This window comes from Xiphophorus maculatus, chromosome 8, assembly GCF_002775205.1.
Source record: "Xiphophorus maculatus strain JP 163 A chromosome 8, X_maculatus-5.0-male, whole genome shotgun sequence".
NCBI classification, from domain to species: Eukaryota; Metazoa; Chordata; class Actinopteri; order Cyprinodontiformes; family Poeciliidae; genus Xiphophorus; species Xiphophorus maculatus.
Window position 1 is genome coordinate 11,772,947 of NC_036450.1, and position 17,902 is coordinate 11,790,848.

At 37.2% G+C, this 17,902-nt stretch overlaps 1 protein-coding gene across 2 annotated transcripts in view; it reads left to right on the forward strand.

Annotated features, from left to right (window-relative positions):
- Nucleotides 1-17,902, forward strand: part of LOC102218051 (ciliary neurotrophic factor receptor subunit alpha) — a 202,043-nt gene that overhangs the window by 81,290 nt on the left and 102,851 nt on the right. The window lies entirely within an intron of this gene.

Consider the following 17,902-nt stretch of genomic DNA (forward strand, 5'->3'; position numbering starts at 1 on the left):
TAGCAAAAATCATTAAAGATCTTGCCGCCCCCCTGTAGCAGTGTGCATCCTTTGCTGCCAAAATTTAAAAAGGTATTCAGTTGTGATTGCTGGAAAGATGTGTTTGTTTTCCTTCATATGGTTCTAAATGGAATAGGGGTTGAAAATGTGTGGGTGTTTGTGTGTGCAAGTGAGCAAGAGAGAGCAAATGAGTGAGTGAGAGAAAAGAAAGTACGGAGGTCTGTTTTGAATGAGGAGAATTTGGAGCAGACAAAGAGGCCAAGCTACTGGAATGTCAACAAGCCAGGGAGAAGCCTTGTTGTGTGCCCGTGTGTGTCTGTGTGAATTCAATGAAATTTGCTCATAGCAGGGTAAAAACACATAAATGTCCTGCAAAGCTCATTCAGACACAGACAAAGTGTGGACTATAGCACAGATGTTCACAGTGGGCCCTGTTATGTGCAGGGAAATGCTCAGTATTGACATCCACATGCAGAAACACAGACTCCCCCTCCAGCATCCCACCCCTGCGCTGGTACTCTGTGTGGAGCTGCGATGAGCCGTGTAAAATGAAGAGCAAACATACCTGGATGTCATTATAGCTCGGGCCGCAGACTGGCCTTTCGCCGGAACACGGAGGCCTGTAACAGCGCTCGGTGAAAGTGCGTGCATGTAAGCATATGCCTTTTATTTATACAAGTGCTCACACATGAAGTTTTTCTTCTTTGCATGCCACTGGATGAGCGCAACAGTGTTTCTCAAGGCACATGAAGACAGTGGCAATTTTTCATTTTGGCCATTGTGGATAAACGGGGCGACAAATGTGACACAGAAATAAATACATAATAAAATGCTTTCCTTTACGACGCTAAATCTTGTCGGTTACCGTTTTTGTTCCCCTCATTTTTCTGTTCGAATTTCCTCTATTCCTTCAAAGAATGCTCACCACATGCATTCATCTATAAAACATGTGTTTTGACATTACCTTTAAACACAAACAAAGCCCCTTAATTTCCTTCTTTTGCTTGGCCCGCCGTAGCAGCTCTGACATTTCTTCATTTCTGTGGTTTCACAGTCTGAAACAAAAAGCCTGACCTGTCTGTGGCCAGAGGAGCATGAGAGCGTGTGTGTGCTCATATGTGGGTGTGTGTTTGTGTACATATCTGCCGACTGAGAGAGTGGGGAGGCAAATGAAGGTTAATTTGAGTAATAAAACTTGTTTATTTGTGTTTCTAAGTTTCGCTTCATAGTCTGTTATGATGATATTGATGCTGCTGCACCGCTGCTCATTGGTGGATAACTGCCAAAATGCACACCCACAAATAAAGAGCAGAACCACATTTGCTGTGACAAATTCAGAAGCGAAAGCACCTGCTTCAAAGAGAAAGCAATAAAGGAAATGATAAAGATTTTCTTTTTTTTTTGTTTTTTTAAGAAAGTAGGAAGTTGTAAATAACTGACATTTCAGCCATTACAGAACTCCATCGATTTTGGCTCTGTCTGCTATGCCCGCTGCTTTCCACTTGTTATTGACCATTTTAGAACTGCTTTTGATGTACACTGCAGAGTTTATTTTTAGTGGATATGTGAATTTTTTTTTAATGACACAGTAGGATATGCAAATTCTTATTGCATGACGCTCTCAGAAAAAAAACAATTATTTTAGTTATTTGAATAAGAAGGGGCAATGTACATTTACTAATACAAACTGCTGCTGAACTGAAGTAGCAGTACATCAGTTTATATGCTGTCATTTACCTGTGCATGTAGTCAGAACAAATGCTTATTTAAAACGTGTTGACCCATTTGTGTGCACTACTGAGTTGCACAGATTGCAGACAGATATGCAAACTTTTTCTTCAAACTTACTCCGTTATCCCATCCAAACACAGGCAAGCTGCATACATTCCGCATTACACAGGAGTGCATAAACATCTTCAAGACTTTCCTTTGCCTTGTTTTTTTTGTCGTCACATGTCTTTTTCCAAGTTGAGCGTGTGGACCATGTATGCTTAGGGATTAGAGGTGCTTACTGTTCTGCTGATGTGTCTGTTTGCATTAGAGAGAAGCCAATCCAGTCAACCCTTCAACACCTTCTCACAAAAGATGTTCCAGTACTCACAGAAGTTTGTTTGGTAATATATGCTTGCAAAAATATTCATACCCCTTGGATTTTTTCGTATTATGTCACCCTACAGGGATCAACGTGAATGAATTTTTGTCAGATTTTTGTACATTTAATGCAAAGTTATTTGCTAAGCAAATATAAAACTATGCATGTTTTAAAAAGCGTTTGAAAGATAAATCTGAAAAGTGCATGGATTTGTATTCATCTCTATTTACTCTGATACCCCTAAATGATCTAGTGAAACCAATTGTCTAATTAGCTAAAGAGTGACCTCATTAGCACATTATCTAACAGCATGATGACCAGTGAATTCACCAGACTGGTTAGGGCTGTAGAGAAGTTTAAAGTAGAGTTGGTTTATTAAACAAAGATCCAAAGATTTACATATCTTGGAGAGCTCTGTTCAATCTGCCATGCAATGGTATGGATATCAACTACAGGTTGCAAACCCAGAGGAGATGCAGAGGTCCCCAGAGTAGGTTGACTTCAGGACTATTAGTAGTGCATGCCACAAAAGTTTCCTTTATGGAAGATTTGCAAGAAGAAAGCATTTCTGAAATTAAAGTCAAAAGAAATCCTGTTTACAATTTAGCACAAGCCATGTAGGGACACAGCAAACACAGAAGGAGGTTTTTAGGAAAAAACAAGATCAAAAGTTAATGCTTTTGGCCAACATGCATAACAATTTCTGTGGCAGAAAAACAATAACACACATAACCCTTAACACCATCCTGATGGTGAAAATAGTAGTCACAGAAGCATGAGGGAGGTTTTTCTTCAACAGGAAAACGTATAGCAGTAGTAACTCTGCTCCTCAAGGATTGGTGCCCTGCAACCTTTAGATGTATCCCTGGTCCATTGCATTTTATTCAGATGGCTCTGATTTCTTCTGAACATGCAATTACATTCTAAAAAGCCTAGCTTTTTTCCTATGTAATTGCTTTAGGTATGTTGAAGCACAGATGCTTCTAAAAGATGCGTAACTCCTGGGTTAAAAGTAAAGACTTGAGGTTTGGGAAAATGTTTACTCTCCAGTAGGACAACCACTTCCAACATACAACCAGAGTTACAAAGAAACCATTCAGTTCAAGCATCGGGTTATGTTGTAATAGCCAAATTAAAGTTCAGATCAAGCAAGACTTGAAAATAAATATCAGCAGACATTCCCCATTTAGTCTGAATTTAATATAGTATGAAAAGAAGAATAGGCAAAAATATCAGTCTGCAGTCAAACAAAGCTGGGAGAGAGACAACCCAACAGACTTACAAATGTAATTGCAGTGAAATTCCTGTCACGCATCACAGGTTTTCTTTGGTAATAGATATAAAAAAAAAAAACCTGTTATTCTCTTTCCACTTCATAACTCTGCTCTTGTTTTATCACATGAAGTCCCTATAAAAACCATTGAAGTTTGTAGTTGTTAAATCACAAAATGTGAAAAAAAACCTTAAGGGGCTTGAGTACTTGGGTAATGCAGTGGATTGCATCAAGTGTGTCTGACGATGATTTTAATTAATGATGTGATTAGTCTAATTAAATGTTCATTTGTGTTGTCTAAGAGCTGAGCTTTGATCTTATCATTAGCATGGACATTATTCCTAATCATCATTATAACCTGCTGTATTCATTTACCCAAATTCCTTTGAACCCCCGACAACAGAAGACAGTGGAAACAGTACACCGCAGTTATTTCTTTGTCAAGTTTCTCTTTGAAGTCAACTGTATTCATGAGGACTACTAGAAAAAGAGTCAGTGCTGTCAAAGAAAATTTTTCAATGATAATGATTTTCATTGTAGCTGATGTTCTGTTCAGCATCCTCAGTCTTTCTCTGACAAATGATGAGTGTGAAACTGTAAGTAAACTTTAGGGCCAGGCACAGAGCTACAACACTGCAGGCTCTCTTCCAGTATAAATAAATCCATGTGTCTGGAACAGTTTGTGTGTCGGTGTATGTGTTTGTGTTCTGCTGGGCTTCTCTGAAGTTATTTGTTTCACACCTTCTTTTGCAGTTCCTTTATTACTTGCCAGCTGAAACTGAGAAGAATGAGTACTCATCTGTGTCTCCTCAGCTCCTCGTATTACAGATATGACAATGTGTTTTGTAGTCGCCAAACCCAGGTTGTTTTGTGTGTGGGTATACCTTAGTGGAAATTCACATATTTGAGTATGCAATTTGTTTACTTTCAGTTTTTAACATTTGGTGTATATTTATGCAGATGCACTCAGTCATTCTACTTTTCCAGAACTGCTTACATTCAGATCACTAGGTGCTGTTGCTATTGGTGCTAAGCCAACACTGCAGTCACAATGTCATAAAAAAAATAAAATAAAAATCAGTGTTGAGTTTCATTGAACCTCTGTCGTGACGAGAAACGAGCTTGCAATGGTGTTTCTGTGATTGCTGACTCGTAGCAAAAAAAAAAAAAAAAAAATACGGATGAAATACGGATTTCCATTTAGCTGCTGCAGGTACAAACCCTTGAAGCAGGCTGATTGCTGTTGTAAGACTAGGTGACTGATAGCTCTGCGGTAGCTACTTGTGATTGCGAGTTAGCAGCAGAACGATGCACGTCCATTATAATGTCTACTAACATCTGTACGTTTAAATGATTGCTCACAAAATGATCAGTGTAACGTTTCAGAAATAAATCTGTGGGATGAACTGTTGACCTTTGCATTGTGAAATCCTTATCACACATTTATGGAGGAATCAGGAGATTTTTGCATTTTATTAGTAATTCTGTAAATGAGATTCAATGTATTGTATTGCTGTTTACTTTCATTTTTGTATTTGAAGCATTTTTGTTTAGTTAGTTTTGCCATCTCTATCTTGGATTACAAGCTTTGTATTGAGGTCGTAGTTCAGTACGGATTCATCACGACAAAAATGGTTCTTTCACAGAGTAAGTTATGTAAATCAAGCTAGGATATGGTGAGTGGTTACAGTAAACAATGAAAACATTCGAATAATGTTCATACACTTTGACATAAACAGTGTAAAACATTTGATCAGCTTCCAAGGATTCTCCATATGAAATTTGACTGTAACTTTGCACAATATGAAGCAGAGCAGAAATAAAGAGCTTTCAACAAACTAAATAAAAATCACATGCCTGCTGATACTTATTTAGCTGGGTTATGGAATTCCTGGTGATATATTTAAGTTTATTAGATTCCAGCGATTGCTACAAACTGTACAAATAAATGATGCATTGCCTTGCCATAAAGGCACTCACTCCCCACCACTAGGCCTGTATTATCATAAGCTTGAAATTTTTGCAAACTGCTGAATTACAATAAGCAGGTGAATCTTCAAGGCCCTTACCACCATCATTGTCAGACATTATTGAATTGCTTCTGTTGGCAGTTTTAGAAAGTATCTATCTACTCATGGCTAGAAAGATGACATAATGAAAGTGCACGTGTATGTCCTAGATGAGAGTTATGATCGAATGTGGCTCACATATTCTTGAAATATGGATTGCCACCTATAAGACAAGACAAGATGGTTCTATCTGCACATTTCAGCAACAGGACAATTCAAAGGGCGCTACATGATGAAGGCATGAAAATGAGTACATTTTAGTGGTATAATAAGTGAAAGCAAATACAGATTGGACTAAAGACTGAAATTAAATGTGTTTCAGTTAAAATTAATCAAAAGCTGGATTTTTAGCTTTGATTTACAGGAACTCTGTGTTTGGTTCTGACTCTGGAGAAGCCGAGTAGACTTGGACCAGAACATGTGAGTGGTCTGACAGGGTAATACAGCAACAACAGATCTGTAATGTATTTTCTAACAAAATAAATGTAATAAATATCATCAGAGATGCAAGGAGACAGTATAATGACTTTAGAAGTGGAATGATGTGCTCTATTTGATAAAATAAAACCAAATTATACAAGCAAAGAACTTTTCTGCCTAACTTTCCATTCTTTTTATGTATCTTTTTTCCCTAAATCAGTAACAAATATTTTTGTGGAAAAGTCACTTTTAGTCCTTGTCAAAAGTTTTTGAATTTTTCCGCAGCTTAAGCTCCCTTGACAAGGTCAGGCAGTATATTTGCAGAATGTTCCCATGATGAAGGCAATAATTTTTGCTGATATTATCTTGGAACCCAGAAATATTGTCATATATTACAGTCCATTAATTAAGGCGATCATTCTCTCATCCCCCTCTTCTCATCTCCTTTGAAACCCTTTCCTCCCCCATTTCCCCTTCATCTCTCATCACTTAATTTTTTTTTCTTTTTTTCACCTTAACTTCTTATATGTCCTCTTTCTTACCCCATTTGCTCATTAATCTGACCTTCGTTGTTCTCCTTTTATCTTAATCTCCCTGAATGACTAGTTTTTATCTTTCTCCATATCCCTCTTTTTTAATTTTAAGCTGTCTCTCTCCTTCTTTTCTGTCTCCCTACGCTCATGTTGTTCAATAAATGAGAGGATTGATATTAGCACTGACCTTCTCTGTTGGGCTCCTGAGGAAGACTTAGGGAGATAGCCATGTGTTTAACCAACAAGATTAGAACTGCAAGGGAGGCTTCTGCAGGCCTGGATCTGATCATTATTGAAGCCCAGCTAAGAAAAATAAATAAATACACACTCTGTTCTGAAAGCAGATTTATCACCTCCACGTTTTATGTGGTTATCATGCTCCCACTAATGCTGTTTTTCATTGTTATTCAACTTTAAAAGACAATAATAAGATCCTTGGCAATGAAACTGTTTCTAATTGAAACAGTAAAGAGCTCAAAGATTCAGTCTGCCATGAGCTGAACTGCGTATCTAATGGAAGGCTGGTTTTGATACAAGAACTGTGGTTCACCACCTACAGTAGTGCAGTTTTGGGGGTGGCATGAGTAATCTAAATAAAAATGGTTATCTGTTAGACACTGCATTCAAGGCTTATCTATTGCATGTTAAATTAATAGGAAGTGACTGAACGCCCCCATAGAATGGTGAACGGCTTGATCACAGTTGAACAATAAGTGTAAATCATGGGTGACCAATGGTGTTAAAGTTTGGATTTGATTAGCAACTTCAACAATGGGTACCTATATGTTTTATAATGAATCAGGACTGAATTTAATCACTTCTACTCCAGTATTGATAATATCCAAACTTGGAGAGGGATGTTTTGCACTGCATTTAGATCAGTGATGGTTATTTTGGCCCGTTGCCCCTGTCATACTTTTGCAGTTTTGCTTAGTTCCTCTCTGACTTTTCCAGACATATAAGTGTCTGCCACCTTCTAGACAAAAAAATAAGTAAGTAAATGGTTAGACAACTGGGAAAGTTATCTTATAATTTAATTATGAGGCACAAAATGGTTTGTTTAATCAATTATGAATTTAATGATGGCACTTGACTTAATGTAATGTTTTGATTGTTGAGTCTATGTTGCATGACTTTGTTGAGATGCCTTGCTGCTGAAATGTGCTACAGAAATCAAATTTGATTGATTGATTGAAGGGATAAAATGGTTGAAATGAATTGACAATGTATGGGTATTACATTATAGCATGAATTGTTGAAAGGACATAGTTTGCGATTACTTGAATATTAATTTTGTCTTGAAGGGAGCTTTTAAACAAAATTTACTATTACTATTTATTATCAATTCTGTTTGTAAAACAATAGTCAAGAGTGTCACAGGATGAAATATTCCACCAAAAATAACTGCTGCCTTTCACTTTACAAAAGGTGTAGACTATTTATATTTGCTCCTTTCTGGTGCAATAAAAAACGTTGAAAACTCAATATGATGGATCACCTGTTTCCTGAAAGACTCATCTCTTCTCTGTAAGTTGACTCAAGCTCCAAAGCAAAGGCTGCATGGATGGGAAATCAATTCAAAAACTAATGGTGCTATTTGGGAAAAGGTTAACGGCACTGCTTAAGTACTGCATTATATCATGCTGAATGTTAGAGGTGGTGTGTTTTACATGGTATTTATTGTCAGCAGGACATCTTAAGGAATTCTGTAACTTTACAAAAAGCTACGTAGCTTACATAAATGTGATCTGCATGCTAGAATTAACAGGTTGGGCCACCAGATAAAGAAGAAAGGAATGGATTAACTGAAAGTTGTCAAGACAAACAGATGAAGCAAAATGCAGTAAACTCTCTTCCACTTCAGGCAGGGTTTTTTTTTGTCTTGAAAAGTACAGATGTTTCTGATCAAAGCTATCCAGCTGTCCCACTCCTGTTCTCTCATTCTGCTGTATCTGACTCTCAGGAATCTTTCTCCCATTCCTTATTTCACGACCTCTCTAATCCAGCCTTGTAAAATATTAACTGCCCTTCGCTCGCTGTTCACCATTCATCCTCCTTCCTCTGGTGTACCCATTTTCATTTCAAACCTCCCTCTGCTCTTCATCTTTTCACTCCATCTCACTTCCTCCTCTCTTTTTTTCCCTCTCCCCTCACTCCTCTTATCTCACTTGCTTCTGTGGCTCATCTCAGAACACAGACATCCTAAATGAAGTATCAATTAACCCCCGCCTGCCTGCAAATCTTCAACGGCAGCTAGATGATGGAAGGCAATGATCAGACCAAATTGCACAAACACTCTGTACGTTTACATGCAGCGGTGGGGCCAAGATAAGACGGGCAGGAAACAGGAAGTGGATTTATTTGAGCTTTGCTGCCCCGACTCAGACACAGACATGTAGAGAAAACGCACAAATGCACCCCCACACAAATACTCGCACAGCTGCAGCTGCCTCAGTGTTCACATGAAAGGAGAGGCAAATGCAGAAAGAGTTGGGGGGTGGGGGGGGTGAATGTTAATCTCTCTGTGGGAAAGAGACAGAAGAGGATAAAGTGATAACTTCATTCCAATATGTTTGGAAAGGAAGTGAATATGTGAGAGCATGTGTGCGCATAGTTCTAACCAAGTGGGTTTTTTTCCTGCTTCTTCCACAATAACATGTCCCGGGTGAGTGTGTGAGAGTACATTAAAGCGCACGTGGGCTGAGTGCATCTTTATCAGCGCCAGACTGTGAAAGTGTCAACAGGAGTTTATTGCAGATACTTATGTCATGCTGCAGTTAATCGGATCCTTGGCTTTTAAATCGGCAGAGGGATTTACTGTTTTGCTGTGTCATACCTCTTGAGCATCGGACAAACCTGACTAGCTGAGCTATCCGGTAAATATGAAAGCACGGGTGATCTCCTTGTTGAAATAATTTTAAAAAACCCATAAAATGACAGCTGCAGCAGAGGGAAAAAGTACTGAACACCTTTCTCAGTAAATATGGTGATAGTTGGGCTATAGACATAAAACACTACCAGATGGAGTGACACAAATAATGACTACTCTCCATTTCTTTCAGTAAATTGTCAATTGGATTTAAGTTAAATGATTGAATTGGTCACTTTAGAATATAACTTTATTTTTGTGGTTGTGTGTTTGGGATCATTGTCTTGCATTAAAAGCAACTTTTATTGAACCCACAGATATTTAACAAAATCTGGTGCATTTATGTTTATTCCTCCCTTTCATATTGTACTCCTGGTGTAATGTTTTTTTGGAGTAAAGTACGGTGTTTTTCTTTCTCCAAACACGACGTGTGCAGTCACATCCACAGGCTTCAATTTTGGGCAGAAGGTTCTTTAGATGATAAGCTTCAACTTGTTTATTTTTCAGCAGATGAATCTTGTATAGTGAATGTGCATAGTGGATATGGTGGGTGATTGCACTGGATTTTGTTTTTGTGAAAAAAATCAAACAAAAGAAAAGAAAAACTTGTGAATTTCAGCTCTTTCTAAAGCTTTGTGTGAATAGTCCCTATCTCTTGGGTAACAATTTAGTTTATTCCTCTCTTATCTGTCAAAAATGTTGCAAAGAACATCTGGTCATGATAGAGAAGTTATGTTCTTTACACTTTTGAAATCTAACCCACTGTCAATATTCAGAAGTTTGGTGTTTAAGTGAGACAGTACAACACTTATATAAAAGCAAAGATGTCCAAACTAATTTGTTCTGAGTTTCTCTTTCTAAAACTTGGAGGCTTGCGTTTTCACATGAAAGCATCATTTCAGAGCATTGCTTAATACTCGTGGAACTCTGATGTGCCAGATTAGCTAAAAACTAGTTTGCATGTGTTTTCATTTCTGTCTGAATGAAAACACACGCAAAGAGTGCATGCAAAGATGAAGATAACATATCTGTTATCTGTTTGAAACGGTGTGCAAAATCCTCTTTGTTTTGAGGTTGTTTATGCTGCAAATAACAACTGCAGCATATGATAGAAGGCTTTAGGGTGACTGTAAATAAACAGAGAAGAGCTAACCCTGATGCAGTACCATGTTTGAGTTTAAATCAATGGGTTTTTTCTTTTTTTTTTTCATAGAATCCATCTAAGATGACTCAAAGTTCAACAAACCCTAAGCAATTTTTATGATAGATTAAAAGCTGTCTTTACACAGAAGCCTGTTCAGATTTGTAACAAGCTGAATTTGGGGACCTGATCAGTGTTTTAGTTCTTTATCATATTGCTGGAATGCTTTGAATGGTGGCAGTGTTCTTTTTTTTTTTTACCTTTGATCGTTAACAATAATTTAACTGGAGAACCAAAGATTTCCATCCATCCATCCATCCATCCATCCATCCATCCATTTATTCATTCATTCATTTTCTATACACCCTTGTCCCTAGTGGGGTCGGGAAGGGTGCTGGTGCCTATCTCCAGCAAACGTTTCGGGCGAGAGGCGGGGTACACCCTGGACAGGTCGCCAGTCTGTCGCAGTCCTTGTATATCATTGCACATAAAACATTTCTAATGTTTCAGAACTTATTCAATGAGGTATGTTACAACTGGAGATGTAAAAATATCTGAAAGGAGGCAGTTAAATTACATGTGCCATTTATACTTAGAGTTGAAATTTCCAAGCGTCAGACTTGATATATTAAGAGAAAGGTCCCATGTAGTTAAATTATTCATGGTTACACAGAGGCACAGTTGTAGCACTGTTGCAACGCTGCAACTCACACATGGGTAGCCATAGTGTGAGACATTGGTACCCTTTCACTTTTAACACTGAAAACCTAACCCAGTATGCTGGGTCAAATCCATAACACAAACCCTCTCATGTTAAATCCGTTTCTGGCCTGTCTTTTTAATCACAGCCTCCTACAATAGTGCCTTTACACAGAGCACTTGTTCTCAAAAGTTAGAAATCTTTTGTTGAAAGATTTGTTATTGATTTTGTTAAAAGGTAAATAGAGCTTCTAAAATGTATCTTTCACATATTCTAAGAGAAAAATCAATTATGATCAAGACGTATTCAAAAAGTGTTCATTGTTTGTTACCAGCAAGTGAGAAAAATTGATCTGCTTAAACTAAACTGATCATTTTCCGGGGCTCTGTCTGCATATGTCAGCAAATCAACCATTTCACTGTTGAACTTTGAAAAGGCATGGCTCCCCTTGAGCATGAAAATTGGATTTACCGATAAACTTTCAAGTTTATTTGAGAATGGTGAAACACAACACCCTCTAACTTGGCCTGATGGGGTCTTGCCAATGAATCGACGAGGAGGGTTGGATGCGCATGGAGCACTTACACAGGCGTGCACTGTCACAAGAACATGACACTTTGAGATGGTAAATCAGACTGAATTTCAATTTCATTTCATGTCACCGCTGTGCAGCCAGATCATAACTTATAGGTGGTTGCTCCCACAGAGTCGTACTTTAAAAAATACCCAAGCATGCATGACAGAAGCCGTAGATGCAGAATGATAGAGCCACAATTTTATCCTTGCAAGTGTATATATTGTTCAGATTGAAATGCAAAAACATCCAGGCATAGCCCTTCACAGCTGGTTCTCCATAATCAAACTTCATCAGTAATCTAATCAACTCAAGAGGGCGTGCATGCTTGTTTAATGAGTTGTGCGCTCTCTGGATGCATCTCTGCGTGAGTTTGCGTGGGTGTCGCTCTGGTCAGCTGTGTGTGTGTGTGCATGCAGGCATTGTTGTAGCACTAGTTCTGATGTGTAAATATGTAATTTAAAAAGATATCGACTCTATTGTTAGCTGTTTTATAATAGTAGTGTATATCACAGAATGGGTATACATTAGTCATACAGTATATTTATAAGAACAGCAAGTCAAGTTTATTCTGTTATCCTTAAGCATGGTCTTATTTTCGTATGTATATATAAAAAAGAAAATTAAATGGGTTCAGTATCTGAACTCCTCCTCGCATCTGATAATACAACTGAGGCTAGAACATTGTCATGCCAAATGGTACTCGTTTTATTTAACAAGTAATTTTACCAGTGTTAGATCAGCTAATCAAGCCGTCACTTAGAAACATCCTCGCCCCTAACTAATTTATGTACGGTTGTAATGCCTGATCAACATAGAATGAATTAAGAGATGTATTCCTGTATGTCAATTTGCATACAGTATGTAGAACACTGAATCACTTTCCTCTTCAAGCTTGACTGACTTACTATCCAGTGTCCTTTTTAATTTTTTGTAGCTTTTATTGTATTCTTATGTTTTGTTGTTGTTGTTGCTGGTTTACTTACAATTTTTCACCACAGGTAGAAAGGTAATGTCTTTTTTTTGTTTTTTGATCATGGTGGTGCCACTATCTAACTGGTTCTGTGGTTTCCATTTCTGCAACCATACACCCAATCTTGTGTCAGTCCATAACTGCAACATGTTCCAGTCAATGTCCAGTAATTATTTTTCCTTTTTGTGAATTATTGCTCTGCAGTAACACCGTTTTCATTATTTGTCTAAGTATCTCTGCAAAACATGTTCCCTAATATCATCAGTTTAATTTATTTATGCAATTATTTATGACCTGGAGCATTTGCAGGATGATTTTTTAATCCTACCTGTTGATGTAAAAATTTTGACAGTGTTTGAAAAGTGAGTCAGATTGTTGACCTTGAACTCCTTGAACAATGATATGAAACTTTTGGTGTGAATGTAAGAGACGTTGCGCCTGTGTCATCTCAAGTCTAACTTGGGTATTAGAAAAAGTCATTTAATTTATTCAGATTTTCACAATTGAAAGATAATTATTTATTTCTAGTTACATTTAAGGATTAAAGCAATTCTTTTTCTATTGTTAGTGCATATTAAACCTTTACAATTTTTAGATTTTCAGTTCTCATAAGAGTTTTTCTTTTCAAATGCTTAAGTAAATATTAAAAATTATCTGTTGATAAGTGCTCAAAGATTAAGCAGTATTGGTTAAATGTTCATTTATTGAATTTGGCCTAGGGCAAACAGTAAAAGATTTTTCATCCTGAAACTAATGAAACTAACTGATGAAACTAACTTATGACAGTAAGTCAGGACTACTGTCAGGATTTTGTCAGTAGTCCTGACAAAATCTTGTCAGGACTACTAACAACTGTTAGACTAGACGTTGTGCATTTAATGGAAAAAAAAAAAAACTCGATGTATTCTGGGCAATGACTTGACTTGTTCTTGGGGTCAAAGGACTTGCCCCCTGAAAACTTGAGTTGAATTTGATTTTCCTCACATAAAAACTCTCAAACTTCACGTGGATTTGGGAAAATGATTTGGTAACCTCTCTGTTGTAGATGCATGTTCAAACAAATGCTTAAAATTTATTATATTTTAAATCAAACAATTTTATATCAAAGTTCACTTGAATGCTCACTTTAGAGACTGTGTTTATATGTAAAGTTTAGTGGACTAAAGTGTTGTGCATGATTGGCTCCTTCTGACAGACAATTTGGCAGTGCATTGACTTTAATATGCATTTTATTATGCAGAGCTGTGTGTGTGTGGGGGGGTGTCTATGTGTATGTGTGAGTCAGCAGGAATGTGTGTTTGAAATCAATTGATTTGCCTTTGAGCAGGGATAGTGCTCTGCACAGCAGGTAGCATCAGTGACCTTAAAACAAGATAATTATGATTATGTTGACTCTTTGTGGTTATACACGTCTTTGGGGAAACAACATGGCTGCCAAAAACTGCAATAGAATCACAGAAACCAATGCTCATGTTGGATGTAAAGTTTAACTTTTGTATGTTGGACCAAATTCCAACCAGTAGAAAAATATCTTGGCTGACATGATAAAATATTGCAGTGTAATCCCATTTTAACTTGATCATATTGTATATGACTCTCAAATGCCGCAGTAAAGTGTATGCAGCTCTCTTTGGCTGCCATCATTTGTTCAGTTTTCAATTGCTTTTCTCTCTCTAAGGTTTATCTCACTTGAATCTTTCATCAGGACAAAATGTATCTAAATATAAAGACAGCATGAGTTAGCTCGTCTGCTTTTCCTCTCGAAGGACATAAACTGTTTATCTATTACGGCTGTGTGACATCAACATAAATAAGAAGAATGATGTGTAAAAAATGGTTTTGCTCATTTTTTATTTGCATTTTGGTGGGAAATAAAAGTCCTCTGATGCTTCTCATAGTGCTTGGTCCATTACCAAGAGATCAATAGCACTTGAGTTGAATGTCATTATGGTTATTAGGCCTGCTTGTCTGCATGGTCATGAGAAATGAGGGCATTATGCAGGGGAGCGTTCTCATGTGTGAGTGAGTACATGAGTGTAATCATAAGTATCTGCCTGTGTTTCCACTGTTGCTCTCATGTTTATTATGCATGAGTGGTGTATGTGCAGACTGCTGATGATCAGGGATATACTGCTGGTGAATGGTAAAGTTTTAACACAGTCATTATGGAGTCAGTATAGCTGTAATGTGAGAAGGACTGATGGTAAGGGAAGAAAGACAAGTTTAAATATAGATATGGTTAAATCCTATAGAATGGAAGTTAAACCATTCTATAGGAATGATTTAGAGATATCAGGACTACTCTACCCTATAACTACCCTGCTGTGTCAGCCAATCCAATTATCCATTATGGCGATGTGACTGTGTTCTAGGTATGCCAAGAAAATTCAGTAACAGGGAAAAATTCACCTTTGGTAAGTTGTGAGCATTTAATGTAAAAAGAAGGGAAACGTTATTGGAATGACAGGGACCCATGCTGTTTTCTAGCATGAATATCAGTAATTATATAAGAAAGTTAAAACTGCTTTTGAGAAATAGTCTATGCTCTATATCTAATCAACATGGTTTATAATATCTACAGACTGGGTAAAACTGTATTACCTGACTAAAAATAAATAAATAAAATTTAAACTAGGCACCTACTATTTCTTTTCTTGACCATGTTTATATCTAAAATAAGTAAGGCACGTTACCACCTCTTTTATATTCATAGTGCTTGTCTGAAAACATACTGTTCAATACATCTTTTTCAAGATGTATTGACAGATTATAATGTATATATTACATTATATATACATAATGTGATTATATTATAATGTGTAATATAAATAATATTACCTTACCTAATGAATTTATCCAAAATGAATAAAATTCTGCATTGTTGACATTCCCAACAATTTGTCCCTCTGAGATAAGTGCATCTTCATCAGTGCAGAGAGAGTGTCTGCAAAGCATAGCATGAGATTATGTATTTTCGATTTATTGTTACAATATGTGTAACGTGGGGTACTTTATAAATTTTGTGACAGATATATCCAATTGCGTCAAATGAGTTAGAGAAATTAAGAGTTAGACTGAGCTACTCTAAGCTAGCTGGTTATGTAATTTTGGTGAAGAATTGTTCAGTCTTTGTTGGCCTTTACTGTACAGTAAATGGACAGGAAAAATGGAGAAGACAGAAGGAGAAGATATGCAGTCAATGGCCTGAGAACGGGTCGTTGAGGATCACAGCGCATTGATGACTGCAGCCTTTACATGTGGTGCATACACACCACAACTGAGCCAGCGCCCCCTAACTAGTTAATAATTAATACTTGAAAAGTTTTGTCTGGTGTCTCAGACTTTATTATATAAAGAAGGTTGACAAAAGAGAAAGCTAGAAAAGTGAGTGAAAACTACGACATCCATAGAACCATATGGGTGGGAGGAAAGCAAGGAAATGGGACAAAGGATAAGGGATAAGACAGCCACTAACTCAGAGTGAAAAGAGGAAGAATATGGTGTGAATTTTGATATAATAAAAGAAAGACAATGCAAACTTTAAAAGACGACACAACTGAAAGAGTGACTGGATATTGTCTAGGTATGGAAATTAAGATTTTATTTAACATGTTTTTTTTTATTATTGTTATTGAAAACTTGATACTCCTAAAGAGATTTCTGATTCTACTCTTGTGCTAGAATCAGTGCAAGATTGATTCTAGCCAATGACACCATTTTAATGGTGTGTGAAAGTGGACTGAGGTATTTTGAATGCCGATCTTTCCTTTATTATAAAAGTTCTGAAGAACATCTTCACTTACTTAGATGGAGCACTTGATTTAATAATACTTTTCTCAAGTTTCACTTCTCATACTTGTCACATAGAGCCATGGGGCACCGGCATCATCATCAAAGCTGACATCAAAGTAAAACCGTATGGTTTTTGCTCAGATGCAAATAGCTTTTTATGTAAATAAAGTCACACAGGCTCACTCAGAGTAACTTGACAGAGAGGGAGATCAAAGGAAATTGGCATTTCTTGGCACTAATGTGCGTACATGTGCTCACATTATTTCAGAAAATGTGAAGGGTAACCATGGAAGGTAACTGAGATGAGCAGAGCAAGAAATGGAGAGATGGTATAGGATGACAGGATGCAAGAATAGATAGGGAGAGTTGGGGTGGCTGAGAGAAAGTGAAAGACAGCAGAAGGCAGAGAGAACAAACAGTGTCAGGTTAATGTTAATAGGGCCAAGGATCTTGTCCTATTAAATATAGATGACTCTGTTATGGGACATGAAATATACATGAAACACTGCGTTGACATCTCTATCTTCTGTGTTAAGAGCCATGTCTGAGTAGACCAACAAGAGGAAGAGTGCTTCAGTTGAAAAAAAGGAGGTATTGTGGAGGGAAACAAAGGAAGGAAGTACAGGAACACAAAGAAAGACTGTGGGGAAAAAGATATCTAAACAAGACAAGGAACATGACAGTATTTGATCTGACGCCAGTTGGGGCATCTTTTTTTCCCCTCTTTTCTTCATCCACAGTTTTCTTTCCTGAGATGGGGATCAATATTTTATTGTTGTTTCTTGTTGTGCTACTGATCGGCTGCGCTTGAGTCTTAATCTGAGGTCTTCACTCCTCGTGGTCACGACAAGTCTCTTGAGACTTGTCAACAGAGCAGGGCTGCTAACCCCTGATATCCCAGCTGAAGCGCCTATTAGGCTCACATAAATCCCTTAACCCTAGAGGTCATGGTACATACAAGTTTTCTGACAAACTACTGTTGACATCAATAGCAAGATAGTTGACACGAGGATAAAAGTATAATAGCGATTTTCAGTAATTCTTTTATTCTGGTAAGGCTCTCTGTATAGAATAGAATGTGAACTCTTTACCTCACTTCAAACAGAGAGGGGGAAAAGCCCAGTGCTATTAATAGACTTAAAAATTCCTTTAAAACTCCAGTTTTTCCACATTTTCTTTCTGTGCTACAATAAATCTGATGCTAAGTAAGGCTTACAGCGGGACAGCGAAGCCAAACAATGATTGAATACAGATATATTTCTTGTAACAATATTTTTCCTTCACCATTTTTAGATTAGTTAAAAACTTTTGCCAAGAAAGTAATTTTTATTTTCTCAGTTTCTCAAAGTATTGGTAAAAGGAACAGTTGCTCATTGAGAAATATAGATGTTTTCCTTATGACTGTATCTATTCTTTAGCCTACAGCCAGCATGTACAGAGTGGCATTACTGGCTCTATACTGGCAT